Below are 23,076 nucleotides of genomic sequence, written 5' to 3'. Positions count from 1 at the left end.
TGATTTTTCGCAAAACCTGAAAACGTCAAAAAATCTAATACCCGGCCAAGCCAAAAATGGCTGATTTTCAGCCAAAAATTTTTTTTCCACGAATCAAACACGCACTATACCCCCTCTTTGGGAACTCTTTTCGGATGCTTTCCAACATAGTTTTAACCCTCTAGATGTAGAAGTAGGAGAATTAAGTGATTTTTCGCGAAACCTGAAAACGTCAAAAAATCTAATACCCGGCCAAGCCAAAAATGGCTGATTTTCAGCAAAAAATTTTTTTTACACAAATCAAACACGCACTATACCTCCTCTTTGGAAACTCTTTTGGGATGCTTTCCAACATAGTTTTAACCCTCTAGATGTAGAAGTAGGAGAATTAAGTGATTTTTAGCAAAACCTGAAAACGTAAAAAATCTAATACCCGGCCAAGCCAAAAATGGCTGATTTTCAGCTCAAAAATTTTTTTCTACAAATCAAACACGCACTATACCCCCTCTTTGGGAACTCTTTTGGGATGCTTTACAACATAGTTTTAACCCTCTAGATGTAGAAGTAGGAGAATTAAGTGATTTATCGCAAAACCTGAAAACGTCAAAAAATCTAATAACCGGCCAAGCCAAAAATGGCTGATTTTCAGCCAAAATTTTTTTTTCCACAAATCAAACACGCACTATACCCCCTCTTTGGGAACTCTTTTGGGATGCTTTCCAACATTGTTTTAACCCTCTAGATGTAGAAGTAGGAGAATTAAGTGATTTTTCGCAAAACCTGAAAACGTCAAAAAATCTAATACCCGGCCAAGCCAAAAATGGCTGATTTTCAGCCAAAATTTTTTTTTCCACAAATCAAACACGCACTATACCCCCTCTTTGGGAACTCTTTTGGAATGCTTTACAACATAGTTTTAACCCTGTAGATGTAGAAGTAGGAGAATTAAGTGATTTTTTGCAAAACCTGAAAACTTCAAAAAATCTAATACCCGGCCAAGCCAAAAATGGCTGATTTTCAGGTAAAAATTTTTTTTCCACAAATCAAACACGCACTATACCCCCTCTTTGGGAACTCTTTTCGGATGCTTTACAACATAGTTTTAACCCTCTAGATGTAGAAGTAGGAGAATTAAGTGATTTTTCGCAAAAACTGAAAACGTAAAAAAATCTAATACCCATCCAAGCCAAAAATGGCTGATTTTCAGCCAAAATTTTTTTTTTCCACAAATCAAACACGCACTATACCCCCTCTTTGGGAACTCTTTTGGGATGCCTTACAACATCGTTTTAACCCTCTAGATATAGAAGTAGGAGAATTAAGTGATTTTTCGCAAAACCTGAAAACGTCAAAAAATCTAATACCCAGCCAAGCCAAAATAGGCTGATTTTCAGCCAAAATTTTTTTTTCCACAAATCAAACATGCACTATACCCCCTCTTTGGGAACTCTTTTGGGATGCTTTACAACATAGTTTTAACCCTGTAGATGTAGAAGTAGGAGAATTAAGTGATTTTTCGCAAAACCTGAAAAGTCAAAAAATCTAATACCCGGCCAAGCCAAAAATGGCTGATTTTCAGCCAAAATTTTTTTTTTACACAAATCAAACACGCACTATACCTTCTCTTTGGAAACTCTTTTGGGATGCTTTCCAACATAGTTTTAACCCTCTAGATGTAGAAGTAGGAGAATTAAGTGATTTTTAGCAAAACCTGAAAACGTCAAAAAATCTAATACCCGGCCAAGCCAAAAATGGCTGATTTTCAGCTAAATTTTTTTTTCCACAAATCAAACACGCACTATACCCCCTCTTTGGGAACTCTTTTGGGATGCTTTCCAACATAGTTTTAACCCTCTAGATGTAGAAGTAGGAGAATTAAATGATTTTTCGCAAAACCTGAAAACGTCAAAAAATCTAATACCCGGCCAAGCCAAAAATGGCTGATTTTCAGCCAAAATTTTTTTTTCCACAAATCAAACACGCACTATACCCCCTCTTTGGGAACTCTTTTCGGATGCTTTCCAACATAGTTTTAACCCTCTAGATGTAGAAGTAGGAGAATTAAGTGATTTTTCGCGAAACCTGAAAACGTCAAAAAATCTAATATCCGGCCAAGCCAAAAATGGCTGATTTTCAGCCAAAAATTTTTTTTCCACAAATCAAACACGCACTATACCCCGTCTTTGGGAACTCTTTTGGGATGCTTTCCAACATAGTTTTAACCCTCTAGATGTAGAAGTAGGAGAATTAAGTGATTTTTCGCAAAACCTGAAAACGTCAAAAAATCTAATACCCGGCCAAGCCAAAAATGGCTGATTTCCAGCCCAAATTTTTTTTTCCACAAATCAAACACGCACTATACCCCCTCTTTGGGAACTCTTTTGGGATGCTTTCCAACATAGTTTTAACCCTCTAGATGTAGAAGTAGGAGAATTAAGTGATTTTTCGCAAAACCTGAAAACGTCAAAAAATCTAGTACCCGGCCAAGCCAAAAATCGCTGATTTTCAGCCATTAATTTTTTTTCCACAAATCAAACACGCACTATACCCCCTCTTTGGGAACTCTTTTGGGATGCTTTCCAACATTATTTTAACCCTCTAGATGTAGAAGTAGGAGAATTAAGTGATTTTTCGCAAAACCTGAAAACGTCAAAAAATCTAATACCCGGCCAAGCCAAAAATGGCTGATTTTCAGCTAAAAAATTTTTTTCCACAAATCAAACACGCACTATACCCCCTCTTTGGGAACTCTTTTGGGATGCTTTCCAACATAGTTTTAACCCTCTAGATGTAGAAGTAGGAGAATTAAGTGATTTTTCGCAAAACCTGAAAACGTCAAAAAATCTAATACCCGACCAAGCCAAAAATGGCTGATTTTCAGCCAAAAATTTTTTTTCCACGAATCAAACACGCACTATACCCCCTCTTTGGGAACTCTTTTCGGATGCTTTCCAACATAGTTTTAACCCTCTAGATGTAGAAGTAGGAGAATTAAGTGATTTTTCGCGAAACCTGAAAACGTCAAAAAATCTAATACCCGGCCAAGCCAAAAATGGCTGATTTTCAGCAAAAAATTTTTTTTACACAAATCAAACACGCACTATACCTCCTCTTTGGAAACTCTTTTGGGATGCTTTCCAACATAGTTTTAACCCTCTAGATGTAGAAGTAGGAGAATTAAGTGATTTTTAGCAAAACCTGAAAACGTAAAAAATCTAATAAACGGCCAAGCCAAAAATGGCTGATTTTCAGCTCAAAAATTTTTTTCTACAAATCAAACACGCACTATACCCCCTCTTTGGGAACTCTTTTGGGATGCTTTACAACATAGTTTTAACCCTCTAGATGTAGAAGTAGGAGAATTAAGTGATTTATCGCAAAACCTGAAAACGTCAAAAAATCTAATAACCGGCCAAGCCAAAAATGGCTGATTTTCAGCCAAAATTTTTTTTTCCACAAATCAAACACGCACTATACCCCCTCTTTGGGAACTCTTTTGGAATGCTTTACAACATAGTTTTAACCCTGTAGATGTAGAAGTAGGAGAATTAAGTGATTTTTTGCAAAACCTGAAAACTTCAAAAAATCGAATACCCGGCCAAGCCAAAAATGGCTGATTTTCAGGTAAAAATTTTTTTTCCACAAATCAAACACGCACTATACCCCCTCTTTGGGAACTCTTTTCGGATGCTTTCCAACATAGTTTTAACCCTCTAGATGTAGAAGTAGGAGAATTAAGTGATTTTTCGCGAAACCTGAAAACGTCAAAAAATCGAATACCCGGCCAAGCCAAAAATGGCTGATTTTCAGCCAAAATTTTTTTTTCCACAAATCAAACACGCACTATACCCCCTCTTTGGGAACTCTTTTGGGATTCTTTACAACATAGTTTTAACCCTCTAGATGTAGAAGTAGGAGAATTAAGTGATTTTTTCAAAACCTGAAAACGTTAAAAAATCTAATACCCGGCCAAGCCAAAAATGGCTGATTTTCAGCCAAAATTTTTTTCTCCACAAATCAAACATGCACTATACCCCCTCTTTGGGAACTCTTTTGGAATGCTTTACAACATAGTTTTAACCCTGTAGATGTAGAAGTAGGAGAATTAAGTGATTTTTTGCAAAACCGGAAAACGTCAAAAAATCTAATACCCGGCCAAGCCAAATATGGCTGATTTTCAGCCAAAAATTTTTTTTCTACAAATCAAACACGCACTATACCCCCTCTTTGGGAACTCTTTTGGAATGCTTTACAACATAGTTTTAACCCTCTAGATGTAGAAGTAGGAGAATTAAGTGATTTTTCGCAAAACCTGAAAACATCAAAAAATCTAATAACCGGCCATGCCAAAAATGGCTGATTTTCAGCCAAAAATTTTTTTTCCCACAAATCAAACACGCACTATACCCCCTCTTTGGGAACTCTTTTGGGATGCTTTACAACATAGTTTTAACCCTCTAGATGTAGAAGTAGGAGAATTAAGTGATTTATCGCAAAACCTGAAAACGTCAAAAAATCTAATAACCGGCCAAGCCAAAAATGGCTGATTTTCAGCCAAAAAATTTTTTTCCACAAATCAAACACGCACTATACCCCCTCTTTGGGAACTCTTTTGGGATGCTTTCCAACATTGTTTTAACCCTCTAGATGTAGAAGTAGGAGAATTAAGTGATTTTTCGCAAAACCTGAAAACGTCAAAAAATCTAATACCCGGCCAAGCCAAAAATGGCTGATTTTCAGCCAAAATTGTTTTTTCCACAAATCAAACACGCACTATACCCCCTCTTTGGGAACTCTTTTGGAATGCTTTACAACATAGTTTTAACCCTGTAGATGTAGAAGTAGGAGAATTAAGTGATTTTTTGCAAAACCTGAAAACTTCAAAAAATCTAATACCCGGCCAAGCCAAAAATGGCTGATTTTCAGCTAAAAAATTTTTTTCCACAAATCAAACACGCACTATACCCCCTCTTTGGGAACTCTTTTGGGATGCTTTCCAACATAGTTTTAACTCTCTAGATGTAGAAGTAGGAGAATTAAGTGATTTTTCGCAAAACCTGAAAACGTCAAAAAATCTAATACCCGGCCAAGCCAAAAATGGCCGATTTTCAGCCAAAATTTTTTTTTTTTCACAAATCAAACACGCACTATACCCCCTCTTTGGGAACTCTTTTGGGATGCTTTCCAACATAGTTTTAACCCTCTAGATGTAGAAGTAGGAGATTTAAGTGATTTTTCGCAAAACCTGAAAACGTCAAAAAATCTAATACCCGGCCAAGCCAAAAATGGCTGATTTTCAGCCAAATTTTTTTTTTCCACAAATCAAACACGCACTATACCCCCTCTTTGGGAACTCTTTTGGAATGCTTTACAACATAGTTTTAACCCTGTAGATGTAGAAGTAGGAGAATTAAGTGATTTTTTGCAAAACCTGAAAACGTCAAAAAATCTAATACCCGGCCAAGCCAAATATGGCTGATTTTCAGCCAAAAAATTTTTTTCTACAAATCAAACACGCACTATACCCCCTCTTTGGGAACTCTTTTGGGATGCTTTACAACATAGTTTTAACCCTCTAGATGTAGAAGTAGGAGAATTAAGTGATTTTTCGCAAAACCTGAAAACATCAAAAAATCTAATAACCGGCCATGCCAAAAATGGCTGAATTTCAGCCAAAAATTTATTTTTCCACAAATCAAACACGCACTATACCCCCTCTTTGGGAACTCTTTTGGGATGCTTTACAACATAGTTTTAACCCTCTAGATGTAGAAGTAGGAGAATTAAGTGATTTTTTGCAAAACCTGAAAACTTCAAAAAATCTAATACCCGGCCAAGCCAAAAATGGCTGATTTTCAGCTAAAAAATTTTTTTCCACAAATCAAACACGCACTATACCCCCTCTTTGGGAACTCTTTTGGGATGCTTTCCAACATAGTTTTAACTCTCTAGATGTAGAAGTAGGAGAATTAAGTGATTTTTCGCAAAACCTGAAAACGTCAAAAAATCTAATACCCGGCCAAGCCAAAAATGGCTGATTTTCAGCCAAAAATTTTTTTTCCACAAATCAAACACGCACTATACCCCCTCTTTGGGAACTCTTTTGGGATGCTTTCCAACATTGTTTTAACCCTCTAGATGTAGAAGTAGGAGAATTAAGTGATTTTTCGCAAAACCTGAAAACGTCAAAAAATCTAATACCCGGCCAAGCCAAAAATGGCTGATTTTCAGCCAAAATTGTTTTTTCCACAAATCAAACACGCACTATACCCCCTCTTTGGGAACTCTTTTGGAATGCTTTACAACATAGTTTTAACCCTGTAGATGTAGAAGTAGGAGAATTAAGTGATTTTTTGCAAAACCTGAAAACTTCAAAAAATCTAATACCCGGCCAAGCCAAAAATGGCTGATTTTCAGCTAAAAATTTTTTTTCCACAAATCAAACACGCACTATACCCCTTCTTTGGGAACTCTTTTGGGATGCTTTCCAACATAGTTTTAACTCTCTAGATGTAGAAGTAGGAGAATTAAGTGATTTTTCGCAAAACCTGAAAACGTCAAAAAATCTAATACCCGGCCAAGCCAAAAATGGCCGATTTTCAGCCAAAATTTTTTTTTTTCACAAATCAAACACGCACTATACCCCCTCTTTGGGAACTCTTTTGGGATGCTTTCCAACATAGTTTTAACCCTCTAGATGTAGAAGTAGGAGATTTAAGTGATTTTTCGCAAAACCTGAAAACGTCAAAAAATCTAATACCCGGCCAAGCCAAAAATGGCTGATTTTCAGCCAAAAATTTTTTTTCTACAAATCAAACACGCACTATACCCCCTCTTTGGGAACTCTTTTGGGATGCTTTACAACATAGTTTTAACCCTCTAGATGTAGAAGTAGGAGAATTAAGTGATTTTTCGCAAAACCTGAAAACATCAAAAAATCTAATAACCGGCCATGCCAAAAATGGCTGATTTTCAGCCAAAAATTTATTTTTCCACAAATCAAACACGCACTATACCCCCTCTTTGGGAACTCTTTTGGGATGCTTTACAACATAGTTTTAACCCTCTAGATGTAGAAGTAGGAGAATTAAGTGATTTTTTGCAAAACCTGAAAACTTCAAAAAATCTAATACCCGGCCAAGCCAAAAATGGCTGATTTTCAGCTAAAATTTTTTTTTCCACAAATCAAACACGCACTATACCCCCTCTTTGGGAACTCTTTTGGGATGCTTTCCAACATAGTTTTAACTCTCTAGATGTAGAAGTAGGAGAATTAAGTGATTTTTCGCAAAACCTGAAAACGTCAAAAAATCTAATACCCGGCCAAGCCAAAAATGGCTGATTTTCAGCCAAAAAATTTTTTTCCACAAATCAAACACGCACTATACCCCCTCTTTGGGAACTCTTTTGGGATGCTTTCCAACATTGTTTTAACCCTCTAGATGTAGAAGTAGGAGAATTAAGTGATTTTTCGCAAAACCTGAAAACGTCAAAAAATCTAATACCCGGCCAAGCCAAAAATGGCTGATTTTCAGCCAAAATTGTTTTTTCCACAAATCAAACACGCACTATACCCCCTCTTTGGGAACTCTTTTGGAATGCTTTACAACATAGTTTTAACCCTGTAGATGTAGAAGTAGGAGAATTAAGTGATTTTTTGCAAAACCTGAAAACTTCAAAAAATCTAATACCCGGCCAAGCCAAAAATGGCTGATTTTCAGCTAAAAATTTTTTTTCCACAAATCAAACACGCACTATACCCCCTCTTTGGGAACTCTTTTGGGATGCTTTCCAACATAGTTTTAACTCTCTAGATGTAGAAGTAGGAGAATTAAGTGATTTTTCGCAAAACCTGAAAACGTCAAAAAATCTAATACCCGGCCAAGCCAAAAATGGCCGATTTTCAGCCAAAATTTTTTTTTTTCACAAATCAAACACGCACTATACCCCCTCTTTGGGAACTCTTTTGGGATGCTTTCCAACATAGTTTTAACCCTCTAGATGTAGAAGTAGGAGATTTAAGTGATTTTTCGCAAAACCTGAAAACGTCAAAAAATCTAATACCCGGCCAAGCCAAAAATGGCTGATTTTCAGCCAAATTTTTTTTTTCCACAAATCAAACACGCACTATACCCCCTCTTTGGGAACTCTTTTGGAATGCTTTACAACATAGTTTTAACCCTGTAGATGTAGAAGTAGGAGAATTAAGTGATTTTTTGCAAAACCTGAAAACTTCAAAAAATCTAATACCCGGCCAAGCCAAAAATGGCTGATTTTCAGGTAAAAAATTTTTTTCCACAAATCAAACACGCACTATACCCCCTCTTTGGGAACTCTTTTCGGATGCTTTCCAACATAGTTTTAACCCTCTAGATGTAGAAGTAGGAGAATTAAGTGATTTTTCGCGAAACCTGAAAACGTCAAAAAATCGAATACCCGGCCAAGCCAAAAATGGCTGATTTTCAGCCAAAATTTTTTTTTCCACAAATCAAACACGCACTATACCCCCTCTTTGGGAACTCTTTTGGGATTCTTTACAACATAGTTTTAACCCTGTAGATGTAGAAGTAGGAGAATTAAGTGATTTTTTGCAAAACCTGAAAACTTAAAAAAATCTAATACCCGGCCAAGCCAAAAATGGCTGATTTTCAGCCAAATTTTTTTTTTCCACAAATCAAACACGCACTATACCCCCTCTTTGGGAACTCTTTTGGAATGCTTTACAACATAGTTTTAACCCTGTAGATGTAGAAGTAGGAGAATTAAGTGATTTTTTGCAAAACCTGAAAACTTCAAAAAATCTAATACCCGGCCAAGCCAAAAATGGCTGATTTTCAGGTAAAAATTTTTTTTCCACAAATCAAACACGCACTATACCCCCTCTTTGGGAACTCTTTTCGGATGCTTTCCAACATAGTTTTAACCCTCTAGATGTAGAAGTAGGAGAATTAAGTGATTTTTCGCGAAACCTGAAAACGTCAAAAAATCGAATACCCGGCCAAGCCAAAAATGGCTGATTTTCAGCCAAAATTTTTTTTTCCACAAATCAAACACGCACTATACCCCCTCTTTGGGAACTCTTTTGGGATTCTTTACAACATAGTTTTAACCCTCTAGATGTAGAAGTAGGAGAATTAAGTGATTTTTTCAAAACCTGAAAACGTTAAAAAATCTAATACCCGGCCAAGCCAAAAATGGCTGATTTTCAGCCAAAATTTTTTTCTCCACAAATCAAACATGCACTATACCCCCTCTTTGGGAACTCTTTTGGGATGCTTTACAACATAGTTTTAACCCTGTAGATGTAGAAGTAGGAGAATTAAGTGATTTTTTGCAAAACCTGAAAACGTCAAAAAATCTAATACCCGGCCAATCCAAATATGGCTGATTTTCAGCCAAATTTTTTTTTTCTACAAATCAAACACGCACTATACCCCCTCTTTGGGAACTCTTTTGGGATGCTTTACAACATAGTTTTAACCCTCTAGATGTAGAAGTAGGAGAATTAAGTGATTTTTCGCAAAACCTGAAAACATCAAAAAATCTAATAACCGGCCATGCCAAAAATGGCTGATTTTCAGCCAAAAATTTATTTTTCCACAAATCAAACACGCACTATACCCCCTCTTTGGGAACTCTTTTGGGATGCTTTACAACATAGTTTTAACCCTCTAGATGTAGAAGTAGGAGAATTAAGTGATTTATCGCAAAACCTGAAAACGTCAAAAAATCTAATAACCGGCCAAGCCAAAAATGGCTGATTTTCAGCCAAAATTTTTTTTTCCACAAATCAAACATGCACTATACCCCCTCTTTGGGAACTCTTTTGGGATGCTTTCCAACATTGTTTTAACCCTCTAGATGTAGAAGTAGGAGAATTAAGTGATTTTTCGCAAAACCTGAAAACGTCAAAAAATCTAATACCCGGCCAAGCCAAAAATGGCTGATTTTCAGCCAAAATTGTTTTTTCCACAAATCAAACACGCACTATACCCCCTCTTTGGGAACTCTTTTGGAATGCTTTACAACATAGTTTTAACCCTGTAGATGTAGAAGTAGGAGAATTAAGTGATTTTTTGCAAAACCTGAAAACTTCAAAAAATCTAATACCCGGCCAAGCCAAAAATGGCTGATTTTCAGGTAAAAAATTTTTTTCCACAAATCAAACACGCACTATACCCCCTCTTTGGGAACTCTTTTCGGATGCTTTCCAACATAGTTTTAACCCTCTAGATGTAGAAGTAGGAGAATTAAGTGATTTTTCGCGAAACCTGAAAACGTCAAAAAATCGAATACCCGGCCAAGCCAAAAATGGCTGATTTTCAGCCAAAATTTTTTTTCCACAAATCAAACACGCACTATACCCCCTCTTTGGGAACTCTTTTGGGATTCTTTACAACTTAGTTTTAACCCTCTAGATGTAGAAGTAGGAGAATTAAGTGATTTTTTCAAAACCTGAAAACGTTAAAAAATCTAATACCCGGCCAAGCCAAAAATGGCTGATTTTCAGCCAAAATTTTTTTCTCCACAAATCAAACATGCACTATACCCCCTCTTTGGGAACTCTTTTGGGATGCTTTACAACATAGTTTTAACCCTGTAGATGTAGAAGTAGGAGAATTAAGTGATTTTTTGCAAAACCTGAAAACGTCAAAAAATCTAATACCCGGCCAAGCCAAATATGGCTGATTTTCAGCCAAAATTTTTTTTTCTACAAATCAAACACGCACTATACCCCCTCTTTGGGAACTCTTTTGGGATGCTTTACAACATAGTTTTAACCCTCTAGATGTAGAAGTAGGAGAATTAAGTGATTTTTCGCAAAACCTGAAAACATCAAAAAATCTAATAACCGGCCATGCCAAAAATGGCTGATTTTCAGCCAAAAAATTTTTTTTCCACAAATCAAACACGCACTATACCCCCTCTTTGGGAACTCTTTTCGGATGCTTTACAACATAGTTTTAACCCTCTAGATGTAGAAGTAGGAGAATTAAGTGATTTATCGCAAAACCTGAAAACGTCAAAAAATCTAATAACCGGCCAAGCCAAAAATGGCTGATTTTCAGCCAAAAATTTTTTTTCCACAAATCAAACACGCACTATACCCCCTCTTTGGGAACTCTTTTGGGATGCTTTCCAACATTGTTTTAACCCTCTAGATGTAGAAGTAGGAGAATTAAGTGATTTTTCGCAAAACCTGAAAACGTCAAAAAATCTAATACCCGGCCAAGCCAAAAATGGCTGATTTTCAGCCAAAATTGTTTTTTCCACAAATCAAACACGCACTATACCCCCTCTTTGGGAACTCTTTTGGAATGCTTTACAACATAGTTTTAACCCTGTAGATGTAGAAGTAGGAGAATTAAGTGATTTTTTGCAAAACCTGAAAACTTCAAAAAATCTAATACCCGGCCAAGCCAAAAATGGCTGATTTTCAGCTAAAAATTTTTTTTCCACAAATCAAACACGCACTATACCCCCTCTTTGGGAACTCTTTTGGGATGCTTTCCAACATAGTTTTAACTCTCTAGATGTAGAAGTAGGAGAATTAAGTGATTTTTCGCAAAACCTGAAAACGTCAAAAAATCTAATACCCGGCCAAGCCAAAAATGGCCGATTTTCAGCCAAAAATTTTTTTTCACAAATCAACCACGCACTATACCCCCTCTTTGGGAACTCTTTTGGGATGCTTTACAACATCGTTTTAACCCTCTAGATGTAGAAGTAGGAGAATTAAGTGATTTATCGCAAAACCTGAAAACGTCAAAAAATCTAATAACCGGCCAAGCCAAAAATGGCTGATTTTCAGCCAAAATTTTTTTTTCCACAAATCAAACACGCACTATACCCCCTCTTTGGGAACTCTTTTGGGATGCTTTCCAACATTGTTTTAACCCTCTAGATGTAGAAGTAGGAGAATTAAGTGATTTTTCGCAAAACCTGAAAACGTCAAAAAATCTAATACCCGGCCAAGCCAAAAATGGCTGATTTTCAGCCAAAATTTTTTTTTCCACAAATCAAACACGCACTATACCCCCTCTTTGGGAACTCTTTTGGAATGCTTTACAACATAGTTTTAACCCTGTAGATGTAGAAGTAGGAGAATTAAGTGATTTTTTGCAAAACCTGAAAACTTCAAAAAATCTAATACCCGGCCAAGCCAAAAATGGCTGATTTTCAGGTAAAAAATTTTTTTCCACAAATCAAACACGCACTATACCCCCTCTTTGGGAACTCTTTTCGGATGCTTTCCAACATAGTTTTAACCCTCTAGATGTAGAAGTAGGAGAATTAAGTGATTTTTCGCGAAACCTGAAAACGTCAAAAAATCGAATACCCGGCCAAGCCAAAAATGGCTGATTTTCAGCCAAAATTTTTTTTTCCACAAATCAAACACGCACTATACCCCCTCTTTGGGAACTCTTTTGGGATTCTTTACAACATAGTTTTAACCCTCTAGATGTAGAAGTAGGAGAATTAAGTGATTTTTTCAAAACCTGAAAACGTTAAAAAATCTAATACCCGGCCAAGCCAAAAATGGCTGATTTTCAGCCAAAATTTTTTTCTCCACAAATCAAACATGCACTATACCCCCTCTTTGGGAACTCTTTTGGGATGCTTTACAACATAGTTTTAACCCTGTAGATGTAGAAGTAGGAGAATTAAGTGATTTTTTGCAAAACCTGAAAACGTCAAAAAATCTAATACCCGGCCAAGCCAAATAAGGCTGATTTTCAGCCAAAAATTTTTTTTCTACAAATCAAACACGCACTATACCCCCTCTTTGGGAACTCTTTTGGGATGCTTTACAACATAGTTTTAACCCTCTAGATGTAGAAGTAGGAGAATTAAGTGATTTTTCGCAAAACCTGAAAACATCAAAAAATCTAATAACCGGCCATGCCAAAAATGGCTGATTTTCAGCCAAAAATTTTTTTTTCCACAAATCAAACACGCACTATACCCCCTCTTTGGGAACTCTTTTGGGATGCTTTACAACATAGTTTTAACCCTCTAGATGTAGAAGTAGGAGAATTAAGTGATTTATCGCAAAACCTGAAAACGTCAAAAAATCTAATAACCGGCCAAGCCAAAAAAGGCTGATTTTCAGCCAAAAATTTTTTTTCCACAAATCAAACACGCACTATACCCCCTCTTTGGGAACTCTTTTGGGATGCTTTCCAACATTGTTTTAACCCTCTAGATGTAGAAGTAGGAGAATTAAGTGATTTTTCGCAAAACCTGAAAACGTCAAAAAATCTAATACCCGGCCAAGCCAAAAATGGCTGATTTTCAGCCAAAATTGTTTTTTCCACAAATCAAACACGCACTATACCCCCTCTTTGGGAACTCTTTTGGAATGCTTTACAACATAGTTTTAACCCTGTAGATGTAGAAGTAGGAGAATTAAGTGATTTTTTGCAAAACCTGAAAACTTCAAAAAATCTAATACCCGGCCAAGCCAAAAATGGCTGATTTTCAGCTAAAATTTTTTTTTCCACAAATCAAACACGCACTATACCCCCTCTTTGGGAACTCTTTTGGGATGCTTTCCAACATAGTTTTAACTCTCTAGATGTAGAAGTAGGAGAATTAAGTGATTTTTCGCAAAACCTGAAAACGTCAAAAAATCTAATACCCGGCCAAGCCAAAAATGGCCGATTTTCAGCCAAAATTTTTTTTTTTCACAAATCAAACACGCACTATACCCCCTCTTTGGGAACTCTTTTGGGATGCTTTCCAACATAGTTTTAACCCTCTAGATGTAGAAGTAGGAGATTTAAGTGATTTTTCGCAAAACCTGAAAACGTCAAAAAATCTAATACCCGGCCAAGCCAAAAATGGCTGATTTTCAGGTAAAAAAATTTTTTCCACAAATCAAACACGCACTATACCCCCTCTTTGGGAACTCTTTTCGGATGCTTTCCAACATAGTTTTAACCCTCTAGATGTAGAAGTAGGAGAATTAAGTGATTTTTCGCGAAACCTGAAAACGTCAAAAAATCGAATACCCGGCCAAGCCAAAAATGGCTGATTTTCAGCCAAAATTTTTTTTTCCACAAATCAAACACGCACTATACCCCCTCTTTGGGAACTCTTTTGGGATTCTTTACAACATAGTTTTAACCCTCTAGATGTAGAAGTAGGAGAATTAAGTGATTTTTTCAAAACCTGAAAACGTTAAAAAATCTAATACCCGGCCAAGCCAAAAATGGCTGATTTTCAGCCAAAAATTTTTTCTCCACAAATCAAACATGCACTATACCCCCTCTTTGGGAACTCTTTTGGGATGCTTTACAACATAGTTTTAACCCTGTAGATGTAGAAGTAGGAGAATTAAGTGATTTTTTGCAAAACCTGAAAACGTCAAAAAATCTAATACCCGGCCAAGCCAAATATGGCTGATTTTCAGCCAAAAATTTTTTTTCTACAAATCAAACACGCACTATACCCCCTCTTTGGGAACTCTTTTGGGATGCTTTACAACATAGTTTTAACCCTCTAGATGTAGAAGTAGGAGAATTAAGTGATTTTTCGCAAAACCTGAAAACATCAAAAAATCTAATAACCGGCCATGCCAAAAATGGCTGATTTTCAGCCAAAAATTTATTTTTCCACAAATCAAACACGCACTATACCCCCTCTTTGGGAACTCTTTTGGAATGCTTTACAACATAGTTTTAACCCTCTAGATGTAGAAGTAGGAGAATTAAGTGATTTATCGCAAAACCTGAAAACGTCAAAAAATCTAATAACCGGCCAAGCCAAAAATGGCTGATTTTCAGCCAAAATTTTTTTTTCCACAAATCAAACACGCACTATACCCCCTCTTTGGGAACTCTTTTGGGATGCTTTCCAACATTGTTTTAACCCTCTAGATGTAGAAGTAGGAGAATTAAGTGATTTTTCGCAAAACCTGAAAACGTCAAAAAATCTAATACCCGGCCAAGCCAAAAATGGCTGATTTTCAGCCAAAATTGTTTTTTCACAAATCAAACACGCACTATACCCCCTCTTTGGGAACTCTTTTGGAATGCTTTACAACATAGTTTTAACCCTGTAGATGTAGAAGTAGGAGAATTAAGTGATTTTTTGCAAAACCTGAAAACTTCAAAAAATCTAATACCCGGCCAAGCCAAAAATGGCTGATTTTCAGCTAAAAAATTTTTTTCCACAAATCAAACACGCACTATACCCCCTCTTTGGGAACTCTTTTGGGATGCTTTCCAACATAGTTTTAACTCTCTAGATGTAGAAGTAGGAGAATTAAGTGATTTTTCGCAAAACCTGAAAACGTCAAAAAATCTAATACCCGGCCAAGCCAAAAATGGCCGATTTTCAGCCAAAATTTTTTTTTTTTCACAAATCAAACACGCACTATACCCCCTCTTTGGGAACTCTTTTGGGATGCTTTCCAACATAGTTTTAACCCTCTAGATGTAGAAGTAGGAGATTTAAGTGATTTTTCGCAAAACCTGAAAACGTCAAAAAATCTAATACCCGGCCAAGCCAAAAATGGCTGATTTTCAGCCAAATTTTTTTTTTCCACAAATCAAACACTCACTATACCCCCTCTTTGGGAACTCTTTTGGAATGCTTTACAACATAGTTTTAACCCTGTAGATGTAGAAGTAGGAGAATTAAGTGATTTTTTGCAAAACCTGAAAACTTCAAAAAATCTAATACCCGGCCAAGCCAAAAATGGCTGATTTTCAGGTAAAAAATTTTTTTCCACAAATCAAACACGCACTATACCCCCTCTTTGGGAACTCTTTTCGGATGCTTTCCAACATAGTTTTAACCCTCTAGATGTAGAAGTAGGAGAATTAAGTGATTTTTCGCGAAACCTGAAAACGTCAAAAAATCGAATACCCGGCCAAGCCAAAAATGGCTGATTTTCAGCCAAAATTTTTTTTTCCACAAATCAAACACGCACTATACCCCCTCTTTGGGAACTCTTTTGGGATTCTTTACAACATAGTTTTAACCCTCTAGATGTAGAAGTAGGAGAATTAAGTGATTTTTTCAAAACCTGAAAACGTTAAAAAATCTAATACCCGGCCAAGCCAAAAATGGCTGATTTTCAGCCAAAATATTTTTTCTCCACAAATCAAACATGCACTATACCCCCTCTTTGGGAACTCTTTTGGGATGCTTTACAACATAGTTTTAACCCTGTAGATGTAGAAGTAGGAGAATTAAGTGATTTTTTGCAAAACCTGAAAACGTCAAAAAATCTAATACCCGGCCAAGCCAAATATGGCTGATTTTCAGCCCAAAAATTTTTTTCTACAAATCAAACACGCACTATACCCCCTCTTTGGGAACTCTTTTGGGATGCTTTACAACATAGTTTTAACCCTCTAGATGTAGAAGGAGAATTAAGTGATTTTTCGCAAAACCTGAAAACATCAAAAAATCTAATAACCGGCCATGCCAAAAATGGCTGATTTTCAGCCAAAATTTTTTTTTTCCACAAATCAAACACGCACTATACCCCCTCTTTGGGAACTCTTTTGGGATGCTTTACAACATAGTTTTAACCCTCTAGATGTAGAAGTAGGAGAATTAAGTGATTTATCGCAAAACCTGAAAACGTCAAAAAATCTAATAACCGGCCAAGCCAAAAATGGCTGATTTTCAGCCAAAATTTTTTTTTCCACAAATCAAACACGCACTATACCCCCTCTTTGGGAACTCTTTTGGGATGCTTTCCAACATTGTTTTAACCCTCTAGATGTAGAAGTAGGAGAATTAAGTGATTTTTCGCAAAACCTGAAAACGTCAAAAAATCTAATACCCGGCCAAGCCAAAAATGGCCGATTTTCAGCCAAAATTTTTTTTTTTTCACAAATCAAACACGCACTATACCCCCTCTTTGGGAACTCTTTTGGGATGCTTTCCAACATAGTTTTAACCCTCTAGATGTAGAAGTAGGAGATTTAAGTGATTTTTCGCAAAACCTGAAAACGTCAAAAAATCTAATACCCGGCCAAGCCAAAAATGGCTGATTTTCAGCCAAATTTTTTTTTTTCCACAAATCAAACACGCACTATACCCCCTCTTTGGGAACTCTTTTGGGATTCTTTACAACATAGTTTTAACCCTCTAGATGTAGAAGTAGGAGAATTAAGTGATTTTTTCAAAACCTGAAAACGTCAAAAAATCTAATACCCGGCCAAGCCAAAAATGGCCGATTTTCAGCCAAAATTTTTTTTTCACAAATCAACCACGCACTATACCCCCTCTTTGGGAACTCTTTTGGGATGCTTTACAACATCGTTTTAACCCTCTAGATGTAGAAGTAGGAGAATTAAGTGATTTTTCGCAAAACCTGAAAACGTCAAAAAATCTAATACCCGGCCAAGCCAAAAATGGCTGATTTTCAGCCAAAAATTTTTTTTCCACAAATCAAACACGCACTATACCCCCTCTTTGGGAACTCTTTTGGGATGCTTTACAACATAGTTTTAACCCTCTAGATGTAGAAGTAGGAGAATTAAGTGATTTTTCGGAAAACCTGAAAACGTCAAAAAATCTAATACCGGCCAAGCCAAAAAAGGCTGATTTTCAGCCAAAATTTTTTTTTCCACAAATCAAACATGCACTATACCCCCTCTTTGGGAACTCTTTTGGGATGCTTTACAACATAGTTTTAACCCTCTAGATGTAGAAGTAGGAGATTTAAGTGATTTTTCGCAAAACCTGAAAACGTCAAAAAATCTAATACCCGGCCAAGCCAAAAATGGCTGATTTTCAGCCAAATTTTTTTTTTCCACAAATCAAACACGCACTATACCCCCTCTTTGGGAACTCTTTTGGGATTCTTTACAACATAGTTTTAACCCTCTAGATGTAGAAGTAGGAGAATTAAGTGATTTTTCGGAAAACCTGAAAACGTCAAAAAATCTAATACCGGCCAAGCCAAAAAAGGCCGATTTTCAGCCAAAATTTTTTTTTCCACAAATCAAACATGCACTATACCCCCTCTTTGGGAACTCTTTTGGGATGCTTTACAACATAGTTTTAACCCTCTAGATGTAGAAGTAGGAGAATTAAGTGATTTTTTGCAAAACCTGAAAACTTCAAAAAATCTAATACCCGGCCAAGCCAAAAATGGCTGATTTTCAGCTAAAAAAATTTTTTCCACAAATCAAACACGCACTATACCCCCTCTTTGGGAACTCTTTTGGGATTCTTTACAACATAGTTTTAACCCTCTAGATGTAGAAGTAGGAGAATTAAGTGATTTTTTCAAAACCTGAAAACGTCAAAAAATCTAATACCCGGCCAAGCCAAAAATGGCCGATTTTCAGCCAAAATTTTTTTTTCACAAATCAACCACGCACTATACCCCCTCTTTGGGAACTCTTTTGGGATGCTTTACAACATCGTTTTAACCCTCTAGATGTAGAAGTAGGAGAATTAAGTGATTTTTCGCAAAACCTGAAAACGTCAAAAAATCTAATACCCAGCCAAACCAAAAAAGGCTGATTTTCAGCCAAAATTTTTTTCTCCACAAATCAAACATGCACTATACCCCCTCTTTGGGAACTCTTTTGGGATGCTTTACAACATAGTTTTAACCCTGTAGATGTAGAAGTAGGAGAATTAAGTGATTTTTCGCAAAACCTGAAAACGTCAAAAAATCTAATACCCGGCCAAGCCAAAAATGGCTGATTTTCAGCCAAAATTTTTTTTTACACAAATCAAACACGCACTATACCTCCTCTTTGGAAACTCTTTTGGGATGCTTTCCAACATAGTTTTAACCCTGTAGATGTAGAAGTAGGAGAATTAAGTGATTTTTTGCAAAACCTGAAAACGTAAAAAATCTAATACCCGGCCAAGCCAAAAAATGGCTGATTTTCAGCCAAAAATTTTTTTTCCACGAATCAAACACGCACTATACCCCCTCTTTGGGAACTCTTTTGGGATGTTTTCCAACATAGTTTTAACCCTCTAGATGTAGAAGTAGGAGAATTAAGTGATTTTTCGCGAAACCTGAAAACGTCAAAAAATCTAATACCCGGCCAAGCCAAAAATGGCTGATTTTCAGCCAAATTTTTTTTTTCCACAAATCAAACACGCACTATACCCCCTCTTTGGGAACTCTTTTGGGATTCTTTACAACATAGTTTTAACCCTCTAGATGTAGAAGTAGGAGAATTAAGTGATTTTTTCAAAACCTGAAAACGTCAAAAAATCTAATACCCGGCCAAGCCAAAAATGGCCGATTTTCAGCCAAAATTTTTTTTTCACAAATCAACCACGCACTATACCCCCTCTTTGGGAACTCTTTTGGGATGCTTTACAACATCGTTTTAACCCTCTAGATGTAGAAGTAGGAGAATTAAGTGATTTTTCGCAAAACCTGAAAAGGTCAAAAAATCTAATACCCGGCCAAGCCAAAAATGGCTGATTTTCAGCCAAATTTTTTTTTTCCACAAATCAAACACGCACTATACCCCCTCTTTGGGAACTCTTTTGGGATGCTTTACAACATAGTTTTAACCCTCTAGATGTAGAAGTAGGAGAATTAAGTGATTTTTCGGAAAACCTGAAAACGTCAAAAAATCTAATACCGGCCAAGCCAAAAAAGGCTGATTTTCAGCCAAAAATTTTTTTTCACAAATCAACCACGCACTATACCCCCTCTTTGGGAACTCTTTTGGGATGCTTTACAACATCGTTTTAACCCTCTAGATGTAGAAGTAGGAGAATTAAGTGATTTTTCGCAAAACCTGAAAACGTCAAAAAATCTAATACCCAGCCAAACCAAAAAAGGCTGATTTTCAGCCAAAATTTTTTTCTCCACAAATCAAACATGCACTATACCCCCTCTTTGGGAACTCTTTTGGGATGCTTTACAACATAGTTTTAACCCTGTAGATGTAGAAGTAGGAGAATTAAGTGATTTTTCGCAAAACCTGAAAACGTCAAAAAATCTAATACCCGGCCAAGCCAAAAATGGCCGATTTTCAGCCAAAATTTTTTTTTTTTCACAAATCAAACACGCACTATACCCCCTCTTTGGGAACTCTTTTGGGATGCTTTCTAACATAGTTTTAACCCTCTAGATGTAGAAGTAGGAGATTTAAGTGATTTTTCGCAAAACCTGAAAACGTCAAAAAATCTAATACCCGGCCAAGCCAAAAATGGCTGATTTTCAGCCAAAATTGTTTTTTCCACAAATCAAACACGCACTATGCCCCCTCTTTGGGAACTCTTTTGGAATGCTTTACAACATAGTTTTAACCCTGTAGATGTAGAAGTAGGAGAATTAAGTGATTTTTTGCAAAACCTGAAAACTTCAAAAAATCTAATACCCGGCCAAGCCAAAAAATGGCTGATTTTCAGCCAAAAATTTTTTTTCCACGAATCAAACACGCACTATACCCCCTCTTTGGGAACTCTTTTGGGATGTTTTCCAACATAGTTTTAACCCTCTAGATGTAGAAGTAGGAGAATTAAGTGATTTTTTGCAAAACCTGAAAACTTCAAAAAATCTAATACCCGGCCAAGCCAAAAATGGCTGATTTTCAGCTAAAAAATTTTTTTCCACAAATCAAACACGCACTATACCCCCTCTTTGGGAACTCTTTTGGGATTCTTTACAACATAGTTTTAACCCTCTAGATGTAGAAGTAGGAGAATTAAGTGATTTTTTCAAAACCTGAAAACGTCAAAAAATCTAATACCCGGCCAAGCCAAAAATGGCCGATTTTCAGCCAAAAAATTTTTTTCACAAATCAACCACGCACTATACCCCCTCTTTGGGAACTCTTTTGGGATGCTTTACAACATCGTTTTAACCCTCTAGATGTAGAAGTAGGAGAATTAAGTGATTTTTCGCAAAACCTGAAAACGTCAAAAAATCTAATACCCAGCCAAACCAAAAAAGGCTGATTTTCAGCCAAAATTTTTTTCTCCACAAATCAAACATGCACTATACCCCCTCTTTGGGAACTCTTTTGGGATGCTTTACAACATAGTTTTAACCCTGTAGATGTAGAAGTAGGAGAATTAAGTGATTTTTCGCAAAACCTGAAAACGTCAAAAAATCTAATACCCGGCCAAGCCAAAAATGGCTGATTTTCAGCCAAAATTTTTTTTTACACAAATCAAACACGCACTATACCTCCTCTTTGGAAACTCTTTTGGGATGCTTTCCAACATAGTTTTAACCCTGTAGATGTAGAAGTAGGAGAATTAAGTGATTTTTTGCAAAACCTGAAAACGTAAAAAATCTAATACCCGGCCAAGCCAAAAAATGGCTGATTTTCAGCCAAAATTTTTTTTTCCACGAATCAAACACGCACTATACCCCCTCTTTGGGAACTCTTTTGGGATTCTTTACAACATAGTTTTAACCCTCTAGATGTAGAAGTAGGAGAATTAAGTGATTTTTTCAAAACCTGAAAACGTCAAAAAATCTAATACCCGGCCAAGCCAAAAATGGCCGATTTTCAGCCAAAATTTTTTTTTCACAAATCAACCACGCACTATACCCCCTCTTTGGGAACTCTTTTGGGATGCTTTACAACATCGTTTTAACCCTCTAGATGTAGAAGTAGGAGAATTAAGTGATTTTTCGCAAAACCTGAAAACGTCAAAAAATCTAATACCCGGCCAAGCCAAAAATGGCTGATTTTCAGCCAAAATTTTTTTTTCCACAAATCAAACACGCACTATACCCCCTCTTTGGGAACTCTTTTGGGATGCTTTACAACATAGTTTTAACCCTCTAGATGTAGAAGTAGGAGAATTAAGTGATTTTTCGGAAAACCTGAAAACGTCAAAAAATCTAATACCGGCCAAGCCAAAAAAGGCTGATTTTCAGCCAAAATTTTTTTTTCCACAAATCAAACATGCACTATACCCCCTCTTTGGGAACTCTTTTGGGATGCTTTACAACATAGTTTTAACCCTCTAGATGTAGAAGTAGGAGAATTAAGTGATTTTTTGCAAAACCTGAAAACTTCAAAAAATCTAATACCCGGCCAAGCCAAAAATGGCTGATTTTCAGCCAAAAAATGTTTTTCCACGAATCAAACACGCACTATACCCCCTCTTTGGGAACTCTTTTGGGATTCTTTACAACATAGTTTTAACCCTCTAGATGTAGAAGTAGGAGAATTAAGTGATTTTTCGCAAAACCTGAAAACGTCAAAAAATCTAATACCCGGCCAAGCCAAAAATGGCCGATTTTCAGCCAAAAATTTTTTTTCACAAATCAACCACGCACTATACCCCCTCTTTGGGAACTCTTTTGGGATGCTTTACAACATCGTTTTAACCCTCTAGATGTAGAAGTAGGAGAATTAAGTGATTTTTCGCAAAACCTGAAAACGTCAAAAAATCTAATACCCAGCCAAACCAAAAAAGGCTGATTTTCAGCCAAAATTTTTTTCTCCACAAATCAAACATGCACTATACCCCCTCTTTGGGAACTCTTTTGGGATGCTTTACAACATAGTTTTAACCCTGTAGATGTAGAAGTAGGAGAATTAAGTGATTTTTCGCAAAACCTGAAAACGTCAAAAAATCTAATACCCGGCCAAGCCAAAAATGGCTGATTTTCAGCCAAAATTTTTTTTTACACAAATCAAACACGCACTATACCTCCTCTTTGGAAACTCTTTTGGGATGCTTTCCAACATAGTTTTAACCCTGTAGATGTAGAAGTAGGAGAATTAAGTGATTTTTCGCAAAACCTGAAAACGTCAAAAAATCTAATACCCGGCCAAGCCAAAAATGGCTGATTTTCAGCCAAATTTTTTTTTTCCACAAATCAAACACGCACTATACCCCCTCTTTGGGAACTCTTTTGGGATGCTTTACAACATAGTTTTAACCCTCTAGATGTAGAAGTAGGAGAATTAAGTGATTTTTCGGAAAACCTGAAAACGTCAAAAAATCTAATACCGGCCAAGCCAAAAAAGGCTGATTTTCAGCCAAAAATTTTTTTTCACAAATCAACCACGCACTATACCCCCTCTTTGGGAACTCTTTTGGGATGCTTTACAACATCGTTTTAACCCTCTAGATGTAGAAGTAGGAGAATTAAGTGATTTTTCGCAAAACCTGAAA

Source organism: Ranitomeya variabilis, chromosome 3, assembly GCF_051348905.1.
Source record: "Ranitomeya variabilis isolate aRanVar5 chromosome 3, aRanVar5.hap1, whole genome shotgun sequence".
Taxonomy (NCBI): Eukaryota; Metazoa; Chordata; class Amphibia; order Anura; family Dendrobatidae; genus Ranitomeya; species Ranitomeya variabilis.
The sequence above is the reverse complement of the archived record's forward strand: the minus strand, read 5'-3'. Positions refer to the sequence as shown.